The sequence below is a fragment of the Trachypithecus francoisi genome, unplaced genomic scaffold (assembly GCF_009764315.1).
Source record: "Trachypithecus francoisi isolate TF-2019V2 unplaced genomic scaffold, Tfra_2.0 Lachesis_group4, whole genome shotgun sequence".
Taxonomy (NCBI): Eukaryota; Metazoa; Chordata; class Mammalia; order Primates; family Cercopithecidae; genus Trachypithecus; species Trachypithecus francoisi.
The window spans coordinates 35,258,603-35,282,758 of NW_022681469.1; the positions used below are offsets into that span (position 1 = coordinate 35,258,603).

The 24,156-nt window shown below is 40.4% G+C and overlaps 1 protein-coding gene across 2 annotated transcripts in view; it reads right to left on the minus strand.

Annotated features, from left to right (window-relative positions):
• LOC117073115 (hyaluronidase-4) overlaps positions 1 to 23,391 on the minus strand; it is a 41,796-nt gene extending 18,405 nt beyond the window's left edge. Inside the window, exons 1-2 of one of the 2 annotated variants that reach the window (XM_033193650.1) lie at positions 22,870 to 23,391; positions 20,442 to 20,511 (exon numbers count right to left, since the gene is read on the minus strand). The gene's annotated coding sequence lies outside the window, so the exon portion shown is untranslated. Of the gene's footprint in view, positions 1 to 20,441; positions 20,512 to 22,869 lie in introns of those variants that run through there. The other variant, XR_004433115.1, reaches the window with a different exon arrangement.
• Positions 23,392 to 24,156: the final 765 nt, after the last annotated feature.

Sequence of the window (24,156 nt, forward strand, 5' to 3'; positions counted from 1 at the left end):
GGAGCACCAGAACCTATGTCCACAAAATAAAATAAATAAGATGTGGTCCTTGCCTTTAAGGAGTTCAAGATCAGATAAAGATGTGAAATAATATTCACTATCATTTTGGAAAACTCATCAAATCCCAGGCATTGTGCTTAAGTGCTTTGTAAATATTTTAAAAACTTGTAATAACTATGTCAGGCTTATAATTACATTTCCATTTTACAAATGGGGAAACTGAGGCTTAGAGAGATGAAAAGGCTTGCCTGATGTCACATTATATGGAAGGCAAGGTGATGTAAAATTTAAATAATAAAAATGCATAATAAGTACTACATGATAATTTATTGGAGCGATTACTTCTGGGAGTAAGCAGTAGGTAGGAATGGAGAGGAAAGTGATTGAGTGGCAAGAAATTAAAACCAGCCCAACTGTTCTAAAGAATAGATGTTTTGGGTTTCTTTTGACTAAACTTAGAAATTGACCCTCCCAGGGTAAAACTTAAGAAAGTTACATTTGTCTTATCAGTGTTCCTTTCTTGGTAAACCAACCATCAAGCCTCCCAGAAAGCTTCAAGGAACTGAAACTTACCGGATTATCACATCTAAACAATGAGACACCAGACACCTCACTGACCTAACTGACCACTTGCTTGTTGACCAACTCCTCTTTCTTACCCCTCCTTAATTCCTGTTTTCCCACACATAGTTACTTTTCTTCCCTACTTTATAGACCCCAGATTTTAGTAGCTTGAGGAGATGAATTCGAGACTGATCCTTTATTCTGCTTAGCCGCAGCACCCAAATAAGGCCTTCTTTCCCAGCGATATTCCGTGACTCAGTGATTGGCTTTCTGTGCAGCAAGCAACAGGACCTAGACCAAACCCCTGGTGTAACAGAATGTCTCAGGGAAGACACTGGGAAAGAGAAGATAGGGCCAGGCAGGGTGGCTCACACCTATAATCCCAGCACTTTGGGAGGCTGAGGTGGGTGGATCACAAGGTCAAGAGATCAAGACCATCCTGGCTAACATGGTGAAACTCCATCTCTACTAAAAATACAAAAATTAGCTTGGTGTGGTGGCACGCGCCTGTAGTCCCAGCTACTCAGGAGGCTGAGGCAGGAGAATCACTTCAACCTGGGAGGTGGAAGTTGCAGTGAACTGAGATCACACCACTGCCCTCCAGCCTGGCAACAGAGCGAGACTCAATCTAAAAAAAAAAAAAGAAAAGAGAGAGAGAAAGAGAAAGATAGGTAGATGTTTGGATAGTACGAGAGGGAATACGATAGTGGCTACTTTGTCAAGTTATTTTTTAGTCATCTCTTTGTAAAACTACTACAAAATTATTTTTGTAAAAGCTCATCAAAGGGTTTGATGGCATAAAACATTTGCAGTCTTGTGTGTCATTAAAAGGGAAGTGCATTGTGGTTATGCCTGATGCCTAATGAGATTAAGGTGTCTAGTAGACATTTGTCCTTTGGCTGTGTGCTCAGGATACAGACCCCTTTCCTTAGTAGTTAATTCTGTACCATTAATACCTTGGAAGGCAAAGTCCATATTTCATTAAATAAGCCAAAATGTCCCAGCATTCCTTGCAGGTTTGGTATTCGTCTATGACTGTGGTCAGCCCAGTTAGATGCATCCTAATCTAGGCTTTGAATTGGGATATTGAGATTCAAGGAGGCTGAGGTGACATTGACAGTGGTGACATAAATTCCAGTGTCAAGGAGCAGCAAGCTGGGGCATCCAGAACCTGAACCTGATGCCCATAATGTTACTGTTAAGTGGAGACATTGTCCTCATGAGACACCGCCTTTCTGCTCAAGTAAGCAAGGTTTGTTTTGGTTACTTACAACCAGGAACTCTGATTGATGGAGAAGTAATATGGTTTGGCTGTGTCTCCACCAAAATCTCATCTTGAATTGCAGCTCCCATAATCTCCCTGTCATAGGAGGGACGTGGTGGGAGGTAATTGAATCATGGGGGCAGATTTCCCTTGCTGTTCTTGTGATAATGAATAAGTCTCACGAGATCTGATGGTTTTATAAAGGGTCGTTTCCTGCGCATGCTCTCTTGCCTGCCTCCATGTAAGACGTGACTTTGCTCCTCCTTCGCCTACTGCCATGATTGTGAGGGATCCCCAACCATGTGAAACTGTGAGTCCATTAACTCTCTTTTTCTTTATAAATTACCCAGTCTCGGGTATGTTTTCATTAGCAGTGTGAGAACGGATCAATACAAGGCGCTTCTGTGCCTGGTAGTAAAGCCTGTGCTACATGTTGTGTGTAATTATCATGTTTAACCACCAGGTGTCACCAGCCAAACTTTATAGTATTTCTCAGGCCTCAGACACTGCTGTAAAAAAATGGTTAAGTAGGCCGGGCGCGGTGGCTCAAGCCTGTAATCCCAGCACTTTGGGAGGCCGAGACGGGTGGATCACGAGGTCAGGAGATCGAGACCATCCTGGCTAACACCGTGAAACCCCGTCTCTACTGAAAAATACAAAAAACTAGCCGGGCGAGGTGGCGGGCGCCTGTAGTCCCAGCTACTCAGGAGGCTGAGGCAGGAGAATGGTGTAAACCCGGGAGGCGGAGCTTGCAGTGAGCTGAGATCCGGCCACTGCACTCCAGCCTGGGCGATAGAGCGAGACTCCGTCTCAAAAAAAAAAAAAAAAAAAAGTTTAAGTAATTCACAAAACTTCCTCCAAAGACATTTAAGAAGTCCTAAGTAATGGATAAACACAAAACACCAGTTTTTAAGAGCTATAGAGGTAGATATTTTCATTTATTGAATAAATATACTCCTCCATGCACAAAGCTGAATAAAATTACCCCACTTAGCATGAAATATATCCTACTGCAGCTCTAAATTATGATTTGAAGAGAATAATATTTTCAAGGGAATCTAGTTTTATGAGTAAGAAAAATTGTGGTACTCAAAACTTCTCCTTTTCTTTGGTTTTTTTAAATTATATTTTGCCTCCAGGTAAGAAAAATAGATTTGCATATGCAGTCATTAATAGAAGGGGGAAGAAGCTTTCCTTTAAAATTAAAATTCATTTCTATTAGAAAGGACTGTATTTGTGTACCAAAAAAAGAAAAAATCTACTCTGCCAGACACTTCCTGCTTTGGTCTCATACAAAACATGGTTTTCCACTGACTATTGTTTCTCCTTTGGTCGGCTCCCTCATCACCACTATAGAACATCCTGGTTCATTTATGACAAAGTTACCAAGTGATTCTCTTCTCCTATCCTGGGATGTTATTATTCTCTTTGTTCTGGTGAACTGGAGGTGCACCTTACATGGCAGATGGTAGACATAGCTCCTGATAAAATGTGTGGGTACACGACCAAAGAAGGAAAATAAATAAGTAAAATCCTGTGCCCGTGTCTTCTGCTTGCTATATGTCAGGTTTCTGCTTCCTTTGCAGCCAGGTCAGGGCACCGGTGTGCCCTCCTCGTTAAATATGGCTTGTTGGGAGGAGATCCCCTCACGTGATCCCTCTCAGACACTGTTTTCCCTTCCCTGTCCCACCATGCAATCTCTGTTTCTCCTGTCCTTCCTTCACCAAGGAAACTCCCCGAACCTGCCCTTCCAAAAGCGCCCTTTGCTTCAGAGCTTCTCTAGACCTTATTCCCTCACCCCACCTATGCCATTAAAATCCCTACCGCTGAGCTCTGCCTTATCTTGACTAGTTCGTGTAGCATAGCAACCTGTGTAATTATCCACAGTTAACCGTGTGTCACCAGCGATAGCAACCTTCCTTTTCTTTCTCCCTTCCCCCTTCCATAATCTGCCTAGGAAAACGTGCTCCTGTAAACAAACCTCTAAATGACAGAATGTTTAGAAAGCGTTAGCAAGATACTGGAGGTAGAGGTGAATGAGGAATTTAACCTGGACTTGGCCGTTAAATTGTGTCGCCCAGTTTTCTCTTCTTAGAAGTAAGGTCTGTTCCGGGAACATATATGAAGGACTAATTCCCTTCCTTCAACAAGGAAATTTCTGTGAAGACATTTTAAAGGCCCCTGGACAAATGATTTTCAATGAAAATGACATACTCATTAAAGCCATAAGTAAAGGGAAGTAGCTTTCTCCTGACTCCTCCTCTGGTGAAAGAAAGTGAGAAAGGTTAAGCTGCTACTAGGTTGACCTTGGCTTCATAGTTCTAATCTTCTTGCCCTGACCAGAGACAAATGTGGCAAAAGCAGCAAACAGACAGGGCGTCTTTCAAGTCGGCTCAAGGACCTCACCTCATCACTGCCCCTTCCTCCTGACAGTGAATGAGACAGTGAAGAAGGTAGCAGGAGTGGTGTTCTTGTGGGAAGACAGGACCACCACGCACAGCTACAAGAGTCTGTGAAAAAGCCTCTAACCCCTGTCCCCTGCTTATTCCTAAGTCCCTTCTCACTCCTTCCCCAAAGAAGCTTACTTGCTTGTGATAAATTAAAAGAAAAAAAAGAGCAAACCCTGGCATTCAGAAACTGTGAGTACTACACTCACAGCTAGGCTGCATAATGCTTCTCTTAAACACTGTCACAGAATACCAGTCTGGACACGTTTACTCTCAGACCACAACAAAATGAGACAAAGCCAGGCCACTTGTAAATTTTGTCTAAGATCAGAAAAGAAGGTCACTGTGCAACCCACAAAATACCAAACATCCCTCTCTCTTGCTGAATGAATGACTGCTATTCTTTACCCAGTCACAGGAACGCCTCTGCTTTCTGACAACATCTAATCTAGAGAAAATCCCTGCCTTCTTAGACTCTCCCCCAAATCACCCATCCAAAACCTAAATAATATGATAGTTTCCTCCTAATACCCTCTTACTGAGACACCCCGTGGTTTCCCATGGTGTGCACCCTTTCTTCCCACAATAAGTAAGAAAGCCAACTAATTTAACTGCAGGTGTGTTCCTGGTGGTCTTTGGAGCACTGATACTGTATGAAGGCAGAGGCACTTAGAGTTTATTCTTATAAGAATTCAGAAAATTTTTATTGAGCATTTTCTATGTACCAGGCTTCCGTCTAAGTACCAACAATAAAATAGTGAGCAAAACAAACAAAAGCCTCTGCCCTCACTGAGTTTAAATTCTTGTAGAGGAGGGAGATAATAAATAAGAAGAGGAAATAAAATATTCAGTATGTTGCATAGTGATGATAACAAAGAAAAATAAATAAGGCAGGGATCTGTTTCTAGATGGTAACAAGCCTCACTGATCCCAAGGATAAGAGGAGTCAACCTGGAGGATGTCGGGGGAAGGATGAGGGGAAGCAGGTGCAAAGGCCCTGTGGCAGAGCATGCCTGCTATCTCCAAAGACCTTTGAAGAGGTCAGCGACTAGGTAAAAGGAGCCAGAGAGGAATGAGTGAGGGTCTTGTGGGGGCTTATAGGCACTCAGGCTTTTACTCTAAATGAGATGGGAAAGATGTGGTAGACTTTGAAAGAAGAATGATATTATCTGCCTTGGGCTTAACTGGATTCCTCTGGCTGCTGTGTTGAGGCAAGCCTGAAAGGGAAAAGACACGAGAGAGAAGCAGGAAGAGTGTAAGAAGCTCTTGCAATAATCTAAGACAGAAATGAGAGCAGTTCAGACCAGTTATTTATGAGACCATAATATTTTAAACAATCACCGCAAAGGAAAAGGATGTTATAAATCAATAAATTAATTGCACTAATTTGTTTTCATTTTGATTGCAACTCTAAGTGCTTGTTCTCAAACACCCAGTGCAACGTTTTTTAACTTCACACAGCGTGATGATCCGTACTGATCTTTACAATCAGAGTGAATGCTCTGGAAAAGTTTTTCAAAGCATATACTCCTTTCTTAATATTCATGTATTAGTGAAACGAATTGATTTTCCGAATCTACAAGTCTTCTATTTCTTTTTTCATGATATTGGGGTTCTGTTTTAAAAACCTTTAAGATGCCAAGTGTCTGCTCCTAAAACCATGAGAGTTTGAAGAGATATCCTGAAGGTCATGGTCCCTAAGGAATTTAATAAATGCACTGTTTTATTTCCAAGCCCTTAAGGAAAGTACTGACCAAAGTGATATTTTGTTGCCAATGAGGAAAAAATATATACTCATATACATTTATCAGCCTGAGAGACAGAGCAGAACTATCAAGTTCAAAGCTATGTGCTCAATTTTGCAGAATTAATTGCTAACCTATTTTCTAATAAAAGCTTATTAGAGCAGCAGCCAATAATAGGCTTCTATTTTTTTCTCTGATGAAGTTTTTCTCTTTTGAAACATCAATGCTCTGCAAGCTGACTCTTTTGTATTCCAGCAGAAAAAGCAAAATATTTTAATGTTAGAGGTTTCTCAAGTATTTTTCATACATTTTTCTTAAAAACTTGTTGCCTATGGGTTTACAATATAATCAACTTTATAACAGTATTTCTTAAGGCCCACAATTCATCATTAGACACTGAGTTTTATGATAACTCTATTTTATGTTATTATCAAAGAACACAGTGTCCCTCCATCTGAACAAATTTTAGAACTCCTATACTATCTTGATTGTATAAAATTGTTTCCTTTCCAGTCTTCTTAAATATAGGCTTAAGTTTTGTAAATATGTGAAAATGACTATTTCAGTGTCACTTTTGCTAATGGCAAATTCACTATATTATTCAATCTCAAAGGCCTTGTTTTTTATGAAGCAAGCAAATTTTGCAGTTTTAAGAAATACAACCCGAAAGAGATTAAAATTGTCTTTGTATACAAGTACACACTTAGTCTTTGTCTAAAAGTATTACTTCTCTTTTAGGACTTGAAATTTCTTACAGCCAAGATCAACAGATTTCTCGGAAAAGCACACTGAGTCTTAGATCACATTTTGAATAAAATGTTCCCTCTGTCAACCTGTTTTTAACCAAGTTCCTTAAGATAACATTAAGTTGATTTATGTCTTCAGGTTTTTAATTAAAGTTGTTGAACTAAAAAGTCATCCAGTGGTCTGTGAAATGTTATTTAAGTCTTTCCAATGTCCATAGTCAAGATTACAACTTAAAATACTTCCCTCCCCATAAAAATGACCCAAGTCATTGATTAGGAGTGCTGAGATATGAGTCAGGGTTATCAGACAGAAACTAGGGATGGGGAGCTGAGGCCCCAACCTCAGGCCTGAGGACCAGAACAATATTTAAACAGGAGAGTGTTGGATCCCAGTTCCTCAGATCCTAGCTCTCAGTGTTAGAGTACAAGACTGGAGAGGAAAAGCAAACATTTGAGAGGTGAAAAACTATAGCCATATCACATTGTCGTGTCTCTGGTAAACATGGCTTAATTTCTAATTTTGCCTCAGTCCTGACTGGAGTGGCTTGAAAACTAGGGTTCCCCTGGCTTTACAAATGGCAACCCATCATCTATCTCTCTGTACAAGCATACATATTTCAGCAGGATAAGAAATTTGAGCAAGGTGAAATGTGCAGAGATTGACTCCAACCTGAATGAAGAAAGAGTACATTCCTAGTGGAAACAGAAGACTGGAAATTTCTATCTGAATTATCAATGAATAAAATCTTTCACCAAGAAATTCTGCTTCTATGTAATTCATTGTAGCACTTCTTATAATTAGGAAGACAAAATTAATGTCTTCCTAATTCTTATAATTAGGACAACAAAATAAATGTCTACCATAAGGCAAAGGCCACATAAGGCATGGCCTTGTATACAGTGGAATGCTATGCACCTACAACAAAGAATGAGGTTTCTTCTATATATTGATAAGGACATTCACTAGATATTAAAATGTTCTTTAAAATATATATTGTTTTACACGTGTGTCTGTACACAAGCTACACATTCTAATAAAGTGTGTATAGACTATTGCCATTTTTCAAAGAAAGGAATGTATACATATATAATATATACACACATACACATACACCACAAATTATATATGTACACAGTATAATAATTTGTGTACTGAGGAATATCTCTGGAGCTGTATTTGTCCATTCTCACACTGCTATAAAGAAATACCTGAGACTGGGTAATTTATAAAGGAAAGAGGTTTAATTTACTCACAGTTCCCTATGGCAGGGGAAGCCTCAGGAAACTTACAATCATGGCAGAAGGCAAAGGGGAAGTAAGTGCCTTCTTCACAAGGTGGCAGGAAAGGAAAGTGCTATGAAGGAGGAAGTTCCAAACACTTAAAAAGCCATCAGATCTCATGAGAACTCACGCACTATCAGGAGAGCAGCATGGGGGAAACCACCTGCATAATCCGATCACTTCCCTCCCTCCACACATGGGGATTACGGGTCCCTCCCGCAACATATGGAATGATAATTTGAGATGAGATTTGGGTGGGGATATAGAGCCAAACGATATCAGGAGGGATACTCATGAAAGGTTACGTTGTTTGCTTCCAGGGAGGAAAACAGTGTGGCTAAGTGAGAGAAGTGAGCAGGGGCGAGATTTATTTGAGAAGGAAGTTCTGTTGGGATTTTGTACTACGTTTTTGTAACAGCTAATTCAAAACCATCAATCTGATTTTAAAAACTCAAAGTTCTTTGGATATATAAGAGAAGATTCAAATCGATTCTGACTATAGTATAAGGAATCCAGTTTTCCTAAAGAAAGTTACATCTCACTTGGATTTTGTTATGAAGATGATTTTTATAATTTTATTTGAGAAATTGTATGCTTATCTGCAATCTGACAAGAACATCCCTTTTCAGGAAATAATAATGATTTTTTTTAACTGAAGTGAACACTATCAGCCAAAGCTTTAAGTTAAGGCTCTATTCTGACATTTGATTATTAAAAGCTAATTGTTGATTGGTTACTATCTATGGTAAAAGAAAACTAACAGTGGTTAGTTTTGGTTTAGGAAATGGTTTAGGAGGTGTTTGGTGGGAACACTGATTATAAGCTTGAAGAAACTGATTAGTATTATTATTCTCCACAAAATGTAATGCACAATACCAGTGAATTATTTAATACTAGTGGAAAATATACTTTAGAGTAATAGGCCTTCTCTGATTGTAAACAAGGCAAAACTCTGGTTACAACAGATAAACGTATGCGGAGAAACTGGGTATGAAAAAATGATTGTTCTTTCTTATTTCTTTGACTATATATTAGTTTTGGCGATTTATTCATCATAATGTTAAATAACTCAGGAAGCTAGATTGTTTGTTACTTCTTCAGCATCAGATAACTTTTTTCCTTGGAGTTTCTTAAAGACTTCAATTCAATTTTATTTCATCACCCATACCTTTTTGATGAAGACTAACTTCTGATATTATTTTTTATTCTTCAATGTCTATGGCATTATTCTTATTTCTTTTTATTCTTCCCCACACTTTTCTTTTCTAAATCCTTCTCAAATCTGATTGCTTTATTTGAATTATGTCCAGCTACCCTGGTGTGTTTACAACACAAAATATCTCAGTGCAATTTAACAGAAGCCAGTAAAGAGTGCAGGTTAAAATCTTACACTCTGGAGCCAGTTACCATAAACAGCACACTAGAAAAGGTTTCATTGTTTTTCCTATTCAATTTTTATTTCTATTGTTTTAACTTGCCTTCCCAGCATATCACAATACTGTCTTTTTGGGCAGAGAAGTGCAATGATAATAGTAATGGCCTTTTATTTATCTAAATATAATTTTGATGTCTATTCTCTTCTTATAAACTAAAGTCTCAACTTTTGAAAATTATATTTATGAACTAGAACTTAAATTCTAATTTATAAATATGGGACAGGATCTTGCACACTCCCTTTTCCCCATGCGTCTCTGCACCCTTGCCTTTCTCTGGTTGACATTTTCACATAAGACAGATCTTCTAACCTAGACAGCAATCCCACTATACGGCTCAATGGACGTAAGATGTCCATATGTGGCGCTGACTGCCACATAGTTGATTAAGTCATGCCTGAGTTTGCAATGTCTTTTGGCATTGCACCTAATGTTTTCTACCTAAAATATCTCTGTCAATCTTCATTAAACTTGACTATGAGATTTCAAGCCCATCAAATTAAGCAATCTGAGAAGATTTTGGCTTATAAAGAGCTGGTTGGATTATGTCTGTATATAATTTTCTTCACTTTTTGGTTTACATCTTACATGATTAGCTACATATACATTTCTTTTCTTTTCTTTTCTTTTCTTTTGAGACAGAAATAGGCTGAAGTATAGTGGCACAATATCAGCTCACTACAGCCTCTACCTCCTGGGCTCAAGCAATTCTCCCACCTCAGCCTCCTGAGTAGCTGGGACTACAGGTCTGTGCCACCATGCCAAAGCTAACTTTTATATTTTTGCAGAGACAGGATTTCACCATGTTGCCCAGGCTGGTCTCGAACTCCTGAGTTCAAGTGATTCACCTGCCTCAGCCTCCCAAAGTGCTGGGATTACAGGAGTGAGCCACCACACTTGATCTATATAGACATTCCATATCTCCATTTAAGAGCCTAGTCTTCCACTTCAGGTACACCCTCTGGATAAATGATGATGTTCTTGATGTTGCAACTGAATGTGCCAATCAGCCTGATCATTACCAAGTTTTAATAACAAATAGTATATGTTATCATGTGACCAACTGAATTATGTTTTGTTTCTATGAAAGAAAGAAAGAAAGAAAGAAAGAAAGAAAGAAAGGCAGCTGGCAAGATGGCCCAATAGGAATAGCTCCGGTCTGCGGCTCCCAGTGAGATCAATGCAGAAGGAGGGTGATTTCTGCATTTCCAACTGAGGTACCTGGCTCATCTCATTGGGACTTGTTAGACAGGGGTTCAGCCCATAGAGGGCAAGCAGAAGCAGGGTAGGGCATCACCTCACTCAGGAAGCACAACGGGTTAGGGAATCCCCTCCCCTAGCCAGGAGAAGCCATGAGGGACTATGTGGTGAGAGACAGTGCTATCCGGCCCAGATACTATACTTTTCCCATGGTCTTCACAACCTGCAGACCAGGAGATTCCCTCAGGTGCCTACACCACCAGGGCCCTGGGTTTCAAGCACAAAACTGGGCAGCCATTTCAGCAGACACCAAGCTAGCTCCAGGATATTTTTTTTGGTACCCCAGTGGCACGTGGAACACCAACGAGACAGAACCATTCACTCCCCTGGAAAGAGGGCTGAAGCCAGGGAGCCAAGTGTTCTAACTCAATGGATCCCACCTCCATGGAGCCCAGCAAGCTAAGATCCACTGGCTTGAAATTCTTGCTGCCAGCACAGCAATCTGAAGTCAACCTGGAATGCCCGAGCTTGGTAGGGGAAAGGGTGTCTACCATTACCCAGGCTTGAGTAGGCGGTTTTCCCCTCAAAGTGTAAACAAAGCCACTGGGAAGTTCCAACTGGGTGGAACCCACCACAGCTCGGCAAAGCCACTATAGCCAGACTGCCTCTCTAGATTCCTCCTCTCTGGGCAGGGCATCACTGAAAGAAAGGCAGCAGTCCCAGTCAGGGGCTTATAGATAAAACTCCCATTGCCCTAGGACAGAGCAACTGAGGGAAGGGGTGGCTGTGGGTGCAGCTTCAGCAGATTTAAATGTTCCTGCCTGCTGGCTCTGAAGAGAGCAATGGATCTCCCAGCACAGTGCTCAAGCTCTGCTAAGGGACTGACTGTCTCCTCAAATGGGTCCCTGACCCCTGTGCCTCCTAACAGGGACACCTCCCAGCAAGGTTCAGCAGACATCTCATACAGGAGAGCTCTGGCTGGCATCTGGCAGGTGCCCTCTGGATGAAACTTCCAGAGGAAGGAGCAGGCAGCAATCTTTGCTGTTATGCAGCCTCCTGGTGATACAAGGCTAACAGGGTCTGGAGTGGACCTCCAGGAAGCTCCAGCAGACCTGCAGAAGAGAGGCCTGACTGTTAGAAGGAAAACTAAAAAACAGAAAACAATAACATCAACATCAACAAAAAGGATGCCCATGCAAAAACCCCATCCAAAGGTCACCAACATCAAAGATGAAAGGTAGATAAATCCATTAAGATGAGGAAAAAACAGCGCAAAAGTGCTGAAAATTACAAAAAACAAAATGCCTCTTCTACCCCAAAGTATAACAACTCCACACCAGCAAGGGAACAAAACTGGAAGGAGAGGGAGTCTGATGAATTGACAGAAGTAGGCTTCAGAAGGTGGGTAATAACTAACTCCTCTGAGCTAAAGGAGCATGTTCTAATCTAATGCAAGGAACCTAAGAACCTTAATAAAAGGTTAAGGAACTGCTAAATAGAATAGCGAGTTTACAGAAGAACATAAATGACTTGATGGAGCTGAAAAACACAGCACGAGAACTTCATGAAGCATACACGAGTATCAATAGTCAAATCAATCAAGTGAAAGAAAGGATATCAGAGATTAAAGATCAACTTAATGAAATAAAGTGTGAAGACAAGATTAGAGAAAAAAGAATGAAAAGAAACAAACAAAGCCTCCAACAAATATGGGACTATGTGAAAAGACCAAACCTATGTTTGATTGGTATACCTGAAAGTGATGGACAGAAGGGAACCAAGCTGGAAAACATACTTCAGGATATTATCCAGGAGAAATTCCCCAACCTAGCAAGGCAGGCCAACATTCAAATTCAGGAAATATGGAGAACGCCACAAAGATACTTCTCGAGAAGAGCAATCCCAAGACACATAATTGTCAGGTTACCCAAGGTTAAAATGAAGGAAAAAATGTTAAGGGCAGCCAGAGAGAAAGGTCAGGTTACCTACATGGGGAAGCCCATCAGACTAACAGCAGATCTCTCTGCAGAAACTCTGCAAGCCAGAAGACAGTGGGGGCAATATCAACATTCTTAAGAAAAGAATTTTCAACCCAGAATTTTATATCCAGCCAAACTAAGCTTCATAGAGAAGGAGAAATAAAATCCTTTAAAGACAGGCAAATGCTGAGGGATTTTGTTACCATCAGGCCTGCCTTACAAGAGCTCCTGAAGGAAGCAAAACACATGGAAATGAACAATGGTACTAGCCATTGCAAAAACATACCAAAATGTAAAGACCATCAACACTATGAAGAAACCACATTGATCAACAGGCAAAATAACCAGCTAGCATCATAATAATGGAATCAAATTCACACATAACAATATTAACCTTAAATGTAAATGGGCTAAATGCCCCAATTAAAAAACACAGTCTGGCAAATTGGATAAAGAGTCAAGACCCATCGGTGTGCTGTGCTGTATTCAGGAGACACATCACACATGCAAAGACACACATAAGTTCAAAATAAAGGGATGGAGGAATAAACAAAAAAGGCAGGGGTTGCATTCCTAGTCTCTGATAAAACAGACTCTGATAAAACCAACAAAAATCAAAAGAGACAAAGAAGGCCATTACATAATGGTAAAGGGATCAATTCAACAAGAAGAGCTAACTGTCCTAAATATATATGCACCCAATACTGGAGCACCTAGATTCATAAAGCAAGTTCTTAGAGACTTACAAAGAGACATAGACTCCCACACAATAATAGTGGGATACTTTAACACCCCAATGTCAATATTAGACAGATCAGCGAGATAGAAAATTAACAAGGATATTCAGGACTTAAATGCAGCTCTGGACCAAGTAGACCTAATAGACATCTACAAAACTCTCCACCCAAAATCAACAGAATATACATTCTTCTCAGTACCACATAGCACTTATTCTTAAATTGACCACATAATTGGAAGTAAAACACTCCTCAGCAAATGCAAAAGAACATAAATCATAAGAAACAGTCTCTCAGACCACAGTTCAATCAAATTAGAACTCAGGATTAAGAAACTCATTCAAGGCCGGGCGCGGTGGCTCAAGCCTGTAATCCCAGCACTTTGGGAGGCAGAGATGGGCGGATCACGAGGTCAGGAGATCGAGACCATCCTGGCTAACACGGTGAAACCCCGTCTCTACTAAAAAAAATACAAAAAGCTAGCCGGGCGAGGTGGCAGGCGTCTGTAGTCCCAGCTACTCGGGAGGCTGAGGCAGGAGAATGGCGTAAACCCGGGAGGCGGAGCGTGCAGTGAGCTGAGATCCGGCCACTGCACTCCAGCCCGGGCGACAGAGCGAGACTCCATCTCAAAAAAAAAAAAAAGAAACTCATTCAAAACCACACAACTACGCGAGAACTGAACAACCTCCCCCTGAATGAATACTGGGTAAATAACGAAATTAAGGCAGAAATAAATAAGTTCTTTGAAACCAATGAGAACAAAGATACAATGTACCAGATCTCTGGGACACAGAGAAAGCAGTGTTTGGAGGGAAATTTATAGCACTAAATGTCCACATCAGAAAGCAGTAAGGATCTAAAATCAACTCCCTAACATCACAATTAAAAGAACTAGAGAAACAAGAACAAACAAATTCAAAAGCTAGAAGAAGACAAGAAATAATTAAGATTAGAACAGAACCGATGGAAATAGAGATATGAAAAACCTTTCAAAAACCCAATGAATCCAGGAGTTGGTTTTTTGAAAAAGTTAGCAAAATAGACCACTAGCCAGACTAATAAAGAAGAAAAGAGAGAAGAATCAAATAGACACAATAAAAAATGATAAAGGGGATATCACCACTGATCCCACAGAAATACAAACTACCATCAGAAAATACTATAAACACTTCTACGCAAATAAAATAGAAAATCTAGAAGAAACAGCTACATTCCTGGACACATACACCCTCCCAAGACTAAACCTGGAAGAAGTCAAATCCCTGAATAGACCAATAACAAGGTCTGAAATTGAGGCAGAAATTACTAGCCTACCAACCAAAAAAAGCCTAGGACCAAAAGGATTCACAGTCGAATTCTACCAGAGGTACAAAGAGGAGCTGGTACCATTCCTTCAGAAATTATTCCAAACAATAGAAAAGGAGGGAATCCTCCCTAACTCATTTTATGAGGCCAGCATCATCCTGATACGAAAACCTGGCAGAGACACAGCAACAACAACAAATTTCAGGCCAATATCCCTGATGAGCATTAATGCAAAAACTCTCAGTAAAATATTTGCAAACCGAATCCAGCAGCACATCAAAAAACCTATCTACCACAATCAAGTTGGCTTCATCCCTGAGATGCAAGAGTGGTTCAACATATGCAAATCAATAAATGTAATCCAGCATATAAACAGAACCAAAGACAAGAACCACATGATTATCTCAATAGATGCAGAAAAGGCCTTTGACAAACTTCAAAAGCCTTTCATGTTAAAATTCTCAATAAACTAGGTATTGATGGAATGTATCTCAAAATAATAAAAGCTATTTATGACAAACCCACAGCCAGTATCTTACTAAATGGGCAAAAACTGGAAGCATTCCCTTTGAAAACTGCCACAAGACAATGATGACCTCTCTCACCACTTCTATTCAACATAGTATTGGAAGTTCTGGACAGGGAAATCAGGCAAGAGAAAGAAATAAAGGATATTCAATTAGGAAAAGAGGAAGTCAAATTGTCCCTGTTTGTAGATGACATGATTGTATATTTAGAAAACCCCATTGTCTCATCCCCAAATATCCTTAAGTTGATAAGTAACTTCAGCAAAGTCTCAGGATACAAAATCAGTGTGCAAAAATCACAAGCATTCCTATACACCAATAATAGACCAACGGAGAGCCAAATCATGAATGAGCTCCTATTCACAATTGCTACAAAGAGAATAAAATACCTAGGAATCCAACTTACCAAATCATGAATGAGCTCCTATTCACAATTGCTACAAAGAGAATAAAATACCTAGGAATCCAACTTACAAGAGATGTGAAGGACCTCTTCAAGGAGAGCTACAAACCACTGCTCAACGAAATAATGGAGGACACAAACTAATGGAAAAATATTCCATGCTCGTGGATAAGAAGAATCAATATCGTGAAAATGGCCATACTGCCCGAGGTAATTGATAGATTCAAGGCCATCCCCATCAAGCTACCATTGACTTTCTTCACAGAATTAGAAAAAACTACTTTAAATTTTTTATGGAACCAAAAAAGAGCCTGTATAGCCAAGACAATCCTAAGCAAAAAGAACAAAGCTGGAAGCATCACACTACCTGACTTCAAACTATACTACAAGGCTACAGTAACCAAAACAGCATGGTACTGGTACCAAAACAAATATATAGACCAATGGAACAGAACAGAGGCCTCAGAAATAACACCACATGTACAACCATCTGATCTTTGACAACCCTGACAAAAACAATCAATGAGGAAAGGATTCCCTATTTAATGAATGGTACTGGGAAAACTGGCTAGCCATACACAGAAAACTGAAACTAGACCCCTTCCTTACACCTTATACAAAAAAACACTCAAGATGAATTAAAAACTTAAACCTAAGACCTAAAACCATAAAAACCCTAGAAGAAACCCTAGGCAATACCATTCAGGACATAGGCATGAGCAAAGACTTCATGGCTAAAACACCAAAAGCAATGGCAACAAAAACCAAAATTGACAAATGAGACCTAACTAAACTAAAGAGCTTCTGCACAGCAAAAGAAACTACCATCAGAGTGAACAGGCAACCTACAGAATGAGAGAAAATTTTTGCAATCTATCCATCTGACAAAGGGCTAATATCCAGAATCTACAAAGAACTCAAACAAATGTATAAGATAAAAACAAACAACCCCATCAAAAAGTGGACAAAGGATATAAACAGAAATTTCTCAAAAGGTGACATTTATGCGGTCAACAAACATGAAAAAAACCTCATCATCACCGGTCATTAGAGAAATGCAAATCAAAATCACAATGAATTACCATCTCACACCAGTTAGAATTGCAATCATTAAAAAGTCAGCAAACAACAGATGCTGCATAGAATGTGGGGAAATAGGAACACTTTTACACTGTTGGTGGGAGTGTAAATTAGTTTAACCATTGTGGAAGACAGTGTGGAGATTCCTCAAGGATCTAGAACCAGAAATACCAATTGACCCAGCAATCCCATTACTGGGTATATACCCAAAGGATTATAAATCATTCTACTATAAAGACACATCAACATGTATTTATTGCAGCATTATTCACAACCGCGAAGACTTGGAACCAACCCAAATGCCCATCAATGATAGACTGGATAAAGAAAATGTGGCACATATACACCATGGAATACTATGCAGCCATAAAAAGGAATGAGTTCATGTCCTTTGCAGGGACATGAATGAAGTTGGAAACCATCATTCTCAGCAAACTAACACAGGAAGAGAAAACCAAACACTGCATGTTCTCACTCCCAAGTGGGAGTCAAACAATGAGAACACATAGACACAGGGAGGGGAACATCACACACCAGGGCCTGTAAGGGGGCAGAGGGCTGGGGGAGGGACAGCATTGGGAGAAATACCTAATGTAGATGATGGGTTGATTGGTGCAGCATACCACCATGACACATGTACACCTACGTAACAAATCCGCACATTCTGCAGACATATCTGCAGAACTTAAAATATAATTTTAAAAAACTTTGTTGAAACATCAAATGTAGTATTTAACTAATCATTAATTTGCATGTATTTTTTAAAAGATCATTAGATAATTTGTTGTCTGCTTTGTTTTTCTATTCAGATGGTTTGAGAACTGTGTTGCACTTGGATCTTAGTAAAGTAAGTTGAGTTCCTGCATTAATTCATAGCAACATATATTAACCATAAATGTGAAGAAATACTTTTTCATACAAATACTTTTTAATTCTTTAAAAATAAGTTTATTTGTCCAAGACTGCTAATTGCATGCAGTCTAATTACACAAACCTTGTAACTTCAAAATGTTTCACAGTAGGTCTTAATTTCCAGATGTAATCTTGAGAGAATTTCCTAATACAATAAGGAAATTTGGAAATGTTCCAATCATAGATTTTGGGTTAGACTAAGGATGCAATAAGGTCGTTCTGGAATTCTCTTGACAAAGGCAGAGGAACTCCAGCCTAGGATTGTAGCCAGTTCTTGAACCACCCAGTATATTGTATCAGAGAAATATTGCTCCTTGGAGAATGAGATTTAGATTTTTCACATACTCATGAAAAGACAGAGCACGGGATTCATGCATTTGGGCCTACTATGAACATTAGGCCCATGCTTAGTACTTAGGTAAAGAGAATTCAGTCCATGAACAAGACAACTAGAGGTTGTTCTTGTTAGAAATTCACAGTATCTGTAATTCTATTATAAGTAGAGTGGCACGGTGGCTCACGCCTGTAATCCCAGTACTTTGGAAGGCCGAGGCCGAGGACTGCTTGATTCCAGGAGTTAGAGACCAGCTTGAGCAACATGGCAAAAACCTGTCTTTACAAAAAAATTAGCCAGTGGGTGGTGCGTTCCTGTGGTTCCAGATACTTGGGAGGCTGAAGTGGGAGGATCATCTGAGCCCACAAGTTCAAGGCTGCATTGAGCAGTGATCGTGCCACTGCACTCCATCCTGAGTGACAGAGTGAGACCCTGTCTCAACAACAACAACAAAAATCTAAGTATTCATATTTCAACAAGAGTTCTTCTTTCCATCATCAAACTAATTCTGATTTACAAGCAAGGCTGAAATAAATCATGTGACTAAGCTCTCTTAGATATTACTACAATTGTATTGCATTTATCAGTACAATAAGTATCTCAAGTAACAATGATTCTAACATGTGTCACATCCGTTGGAAGAATTCCCAAAGCTTTGAAACAAACGGGTAAATCCAGTGTCACTCTAATTCTACCTGACTGGTATGTAAGAGGGTTGCATGCTACTATGTAAGATAAAACGTATGAGAAATATAGAAAGGAAAGTTTTGTATAAACAGGTGAAATAGAGAATCAAGTTTTTTGTCTGTTTGTTTATTTGTGATAGAGTCTGGCTCCATCGCCCAGATTGGAATGCAGTAGCAAGATCTCAGTCCACTGCAGTCTCCGCCTCCTGTGTTCAAGTAATTTTCCTGCCTCAGCCTCCTGAGTAGCTGGGACTACAAGAACGTTCCACCACACCCTGCAGCAAACCAAGTATTATGAAGATGATTCAAGTCAGCATGTCTATGAAGGAACAAAAGTTTTGTCTTAAAAGGTTTCCCTTTTGTTTTGTTTATGTACATTGTTTTAAAAAAGAAAGCCTGGACCAGTTGCCATGGCTCACACCTGTAATCCCAGCAATTTGGAAGGCCAAAACGGGCCAATCACTTGAGGCCAGGAGTTCAAGACCAGCCTGGCCAACATGGTGAAACCCTGTTTGTACCAAAAAATACAAAAATTAGCCTGGCGTGGTAGTGGGTGCCTGTAATCCCAGCTACTTAGGAGCTGAGACAGGAGAATCACTTGAACCCGGGAGGCAGAAGTTGCAGTGAGCCAAGATCATGCCACTGCACTCCAGCTTGGGTGACAGAGAGACCCTGTCTCAAAGAGAGAAAGAAAGAGAGAGAAAGAGAGACTGTACATTAGTTATTCAGGTACTCAGGATCTAGAGATAACAAGTTTTATTAGCTTATAATTTTTCAAATTTTCACTTTATATACCTACATACAGTCATATACATAGTCACTAAACAGCATTTTCCGCATCATTATTACATTTCTCAACTTTAAGATTTCTCTTTAATAGGTTGAATGATTTAAGATTTACCTTTCTTGTACTGTTTTGGTACTTGTTCTTTCTTTTCTGGAAAATCTAAATCTATCCATATGTACATATATGTATATGTTTATTTATCTTCTATTACTAAGATCTTTTTCAAAATGCCAGATGATTGTTATCTCTAAATATTCAGTCACTTTAACAATATTTGGAAAGAAAATGTACAACCCAGTTTTACAATCAAAAATCATCCACTTTTTGAGCCCTTTTAAATGTTGCATGCTTCCTAAAATCTGCAATACTTATTCCAACAAATAGTCCTCTTGTATTGGCCATCATGGTACATATAACTATAAAATTAGGTATGAAAAACATGCTTCATTAAAGATGTTGTGAAAGTAAAATCTTTGTCAAAATATGCACTTATACTTTAATGGACAACATTTATGTTTATAAAGTTAGCTTGAGGAATGCTTCACATCTATTGATTCAAAAAAATATTAAAGTTGTGGCTCTCTCATAAAGTCATGTGTTCTTATGGCTTATTTGTAGTTAATTGACTAACCTGCTTCATGGAATACATTTTGATGTGATCACAAGTTCAGGTTAGTAATGCAATCACAGAAACTATGCACACACAAAAAAATGAAGAAAGCCTTGAGTAGTCATTAAAGTGGGAATTATCTTCAAAGGTAGATTTATAATAAATAAAAAGTTAACTGAAATTTAGCTCATAACTATCAGTGACAAATGTGTATTTTAGGCTGCTTGGTTCATAAAAACAAACTCACATTTCAAAAGGTACTGCATTTGAAAATTAAGTAAAGTTAGGCTACAAAAGAAATTGAGCATTCCAAGAAATTAATATTGGCTTTTTTCTAACTCTTCAAATTTCTAAAAACAATTTAAAACATTTTTACCAACAGGAAAAAACGTCTATTTTACCTTTGCTTGTGTTTGTTGCTGGTCCTTTAGTCACCTTGTGCAAATCAGAGGCTGAATGGCAAAGGATGTCCTGTCCGCGGTTCAAACGTGTTATTACAGGGGTGACTCAGTCTTCCAAGTTAAACTGGAGGCTTGCATTAAATCTCTTTATAACCAAAGTCAGTTCTCTTAAAAGCATCTTGGTATACATGCCCATTGCTTTCTGCAAATACCCAGTTTAAATTCACTAACTTACGACGGAAGAAAAAAACTTTGACTCTTTAGTTCGAAAATAAGGAAGAAAACTGTATACGTAAGACTTCCAGAATAAAGAGAAAAAAGGGAGCCAAGTGCTTTGTGTACTAAAGCATGTATTATCATGATCATTATTATTTTTTAGACGGAGTCTCACTCTGTCGCCTAGGTGGAGTGGAGTTGTGCAATCTCAGCTCACTGCAACCTCCATCTGCCAGGTTCAAGCGATTCTCCTGCCTCAGCCTCCCGAGTGGGATTACAGGCGCATGCCACCATACCCGGCTAATTTTTTTGTATTTTTAATAGAGACAGGGTTTCACCATGTTATCCAGGATGGTCTTGATCTCCTGATCTTGTGATCTGCCTGCCTTGGCCTCCCAAAGTGCGGGGATTACATGCATGATGATAATGGAATCATTGACTCTTATTAGAGTATTAGGTATCATCCTGAGTAAATACAACATGAATTTACTAGACCTAATGGCTCAAGATGGTGAACTGAACATGTGCATTTATTTACTGTGTCATTTTCAGCACCTATGATTAGAAAAAAGTACACTATAAAGCTGAAAATGAAAAGGGGTAACATGACTCAAAGACTGAAAACAACTAGAAGTATACCTCAGAAATTTTTTTAAAAGTAGAAAGACAAAAACAAACAAAACTCATAGTAGAAATTTATTCTAGGAGATCATGGCAGACAAGAGGCAGGACTAGACTGCAGCTCTCACGTGGACAGATAGAGCAGTGTGTGGAGACTTGCATCGTGAACCTTTGCTCCAGAACAACTGCAGAAATTAACCAGGAAAGCTGAGAGAACCCACAGACCCTCTGAAGGAAGCAGATTGCTCCTGGAGGACCCAGGAGACACCCCAAATACAGCCCAAGCTGTGGAAGTAGGAAATGGAGATTGTCCGCCCCCAAACACACACCCTCAGTGGGGAACCTTAAGGTCTAGATCACGGGAGAAGATTCTGACCTTACCTGGAGCTGGGTCAATTTAGAGAGCTGAGTGAAATACAGGGGTAGAGGAAGCAGCAGGAAAAGTCCTATGGGCTCTCTGAGTCCCCTGGAAAGCTATTTCTGCCTTGTCTCATAGGGGTCCTTAGGGAGAGCTGCCAGAGGTATTTGGAACAGACTACAGGGAAAAGTAAACTTCCAGCTGAACTTTGTAACAATTCCAACGGAATGTGAAGTCTTCTGTCCAGACCTAGGGAGAGAGTGTGAATCTGGTGTGCAGACTCCACAGACAGGGAGGCACGAAAGTCCGGTTTGCTTTCACAGCTACGAGGCTGGTAGTCTGGGGCAAGTTCTCAGCCCTGCTTGCCCACTGCTTGGAAACAGACTCGGTGCTGTTTGAGAGGGCAAGGTGGGTGTGAGACTGGCCTTTTGGGTTATGTGAGAGCTGGGTGAGGCCTATGACTGCCAGTTTTCCCCCACTCCCCTGACAACCTGCATGACACAGCAGAGGCAACCCTAATCCTCCTGGGACTATAACACCATTGGCCTGGGAACCATAACCCCATCCCCCACAGCAGCTGCCATAAGACCCACCCAAGGAGAGTCTGAGCTCACACACGCCTAGCCCTGCCCCCACCTGATGGTCCTTCCCTACCCACCCTGGCAGCTGAAGACAAAGGGCATATACTCTTGGGAGTTCTAGGGCCCTGCCCACTGCCTGATGCCCCTATGCTACTACAGCTGATGCTCTCTTCAAAGTGCCACCTCCCGGCAGGAGGCCAATACAAAAATAGTGCATTAAGCAACCAAAACTAAGAACCCTCACAGAGTCCATTTCACCCCTCTGCCACCTCCACCAGAGCAGGTGCTGGTATCCACGGCTCAGAGACCTGCAGATGGTTTACATCACAGGACTCTGTGCAGACAACCCTCAGTGCCAGCCTGAAGCCTGGTAGACCACCTAGGTGGCTATATCCAGAAGAGAGATAACAATCACTACTATAACAATCACTACTAGCTCTCTGGAAACCACATCCACAGGAAAAGGGGGAGAATACTACAGCAAGAGAACATCCCGTGCATCAAAAAAATCTGAACAGCATCCTTGAGCCTTATACCATCCCTCTGACATAGCCAGCCCAAGTGAGAAGGAACCAGAAAAACAATTCTGCTAATATGACAAAACAACTTTCTTTAACAACCCCCCCCCTCAAAAAAAATTACACTAGCTCACCAGCAATGGCTCCAAACCAAGAAGAAATTCCTGATTTTCCTGAAAAAGAATTCAGAAGGTCAGCTAATCAAGGAGGCATCAGAGAAAGGTGAAGTCCAATGTAAGGAAATTTTAAAAAATGATACAAGAAATGAGGGGAGAAATCTTCAGTGAAATAGATGGCATAAATAGCCAGGCACGGTGGCTCACCCCTGTAATCCCAACACTTTGGGAGACTGAGGCAGGCGGATCACTTGAGGTCAGGAATGCAAAACCAGTCTGGCCAATATGGTGAAATCCCATCTCTACTAAAAATATAAAAATTAGCTGGGCGTGATGGCATGCTCCTATAGTCCCAGCTTCACAGGAAGTTGAGGCAGGAGAATCACTTGAACCCAGGAGGTAGAGGTTGCAGTGAGCTGAGATCACACCACTATACTCTAGCCTGGGCAACAGAGCAAGACTTCATCTCAAAAAAACAAAACAAAACAAAGCAAAACAAAAAAGAGGGGGGGAAGAAATAGATAGCATAAATAAAATAAAAAACTATCGAAACTGGAAGATGGCCAAATAGGAACAGCTCCAGTCTGCAGCTCCCAGCGTGATTGACACAGAAGACGGGTGATTTCTGCATTTCCAACTGAGGTACCTGGTTCATCTCACTGGGACTGGTTGGACAGTGGGTGCAGTCCACAAAGGGTGAGCTGAAGCAGGGTAAGGCATTGCCTCACCAGGAAAGCACAAAGGATTGGGGGATTTCCCTTTCCTAGCCAAGGGAAGCTGTGACAACTATCTGGAAAAACAGGCCACTCCTGCCCAAATACTGTGCTTTTCCCAAGGTCTTAGCTGTCAGGCCTCTGAGCCCAAGCTAAGCCATCATATCCCCCATATCCCCTGTGACCTGCATGTATACATCTAGATGGCCTGAAGCAATTGAAGATCCACAAAGGAAGTGAAAATAGCCTTAACTGATGACATTCCACCATTGTGATTTGTTTCTGCCCCAGGTTAACTGATAAATGTACTTTGTAATCTCCCCCATCCTTAAGAAGCTTTTTGAAATTCTCCCCACCCTTGAGAATGTACTTTGTGAGATCCACCCCCTGCCCACAAAACATTGCTCCTAACTCCACCGCCTATCCCAAAACCTGTAAGAACTAATGATAATCCCACCACCCTTTGCAGACTCTCTTTTCGGACTCAGCCTGCCTGCACCCTGGTGAAACAAACAGCCTTGTTGCTCACACAAAGCCTGTTTGGTGGTCTCTTCACATGGACGCATGAGACATTAGCAACCTGCAGACAAGG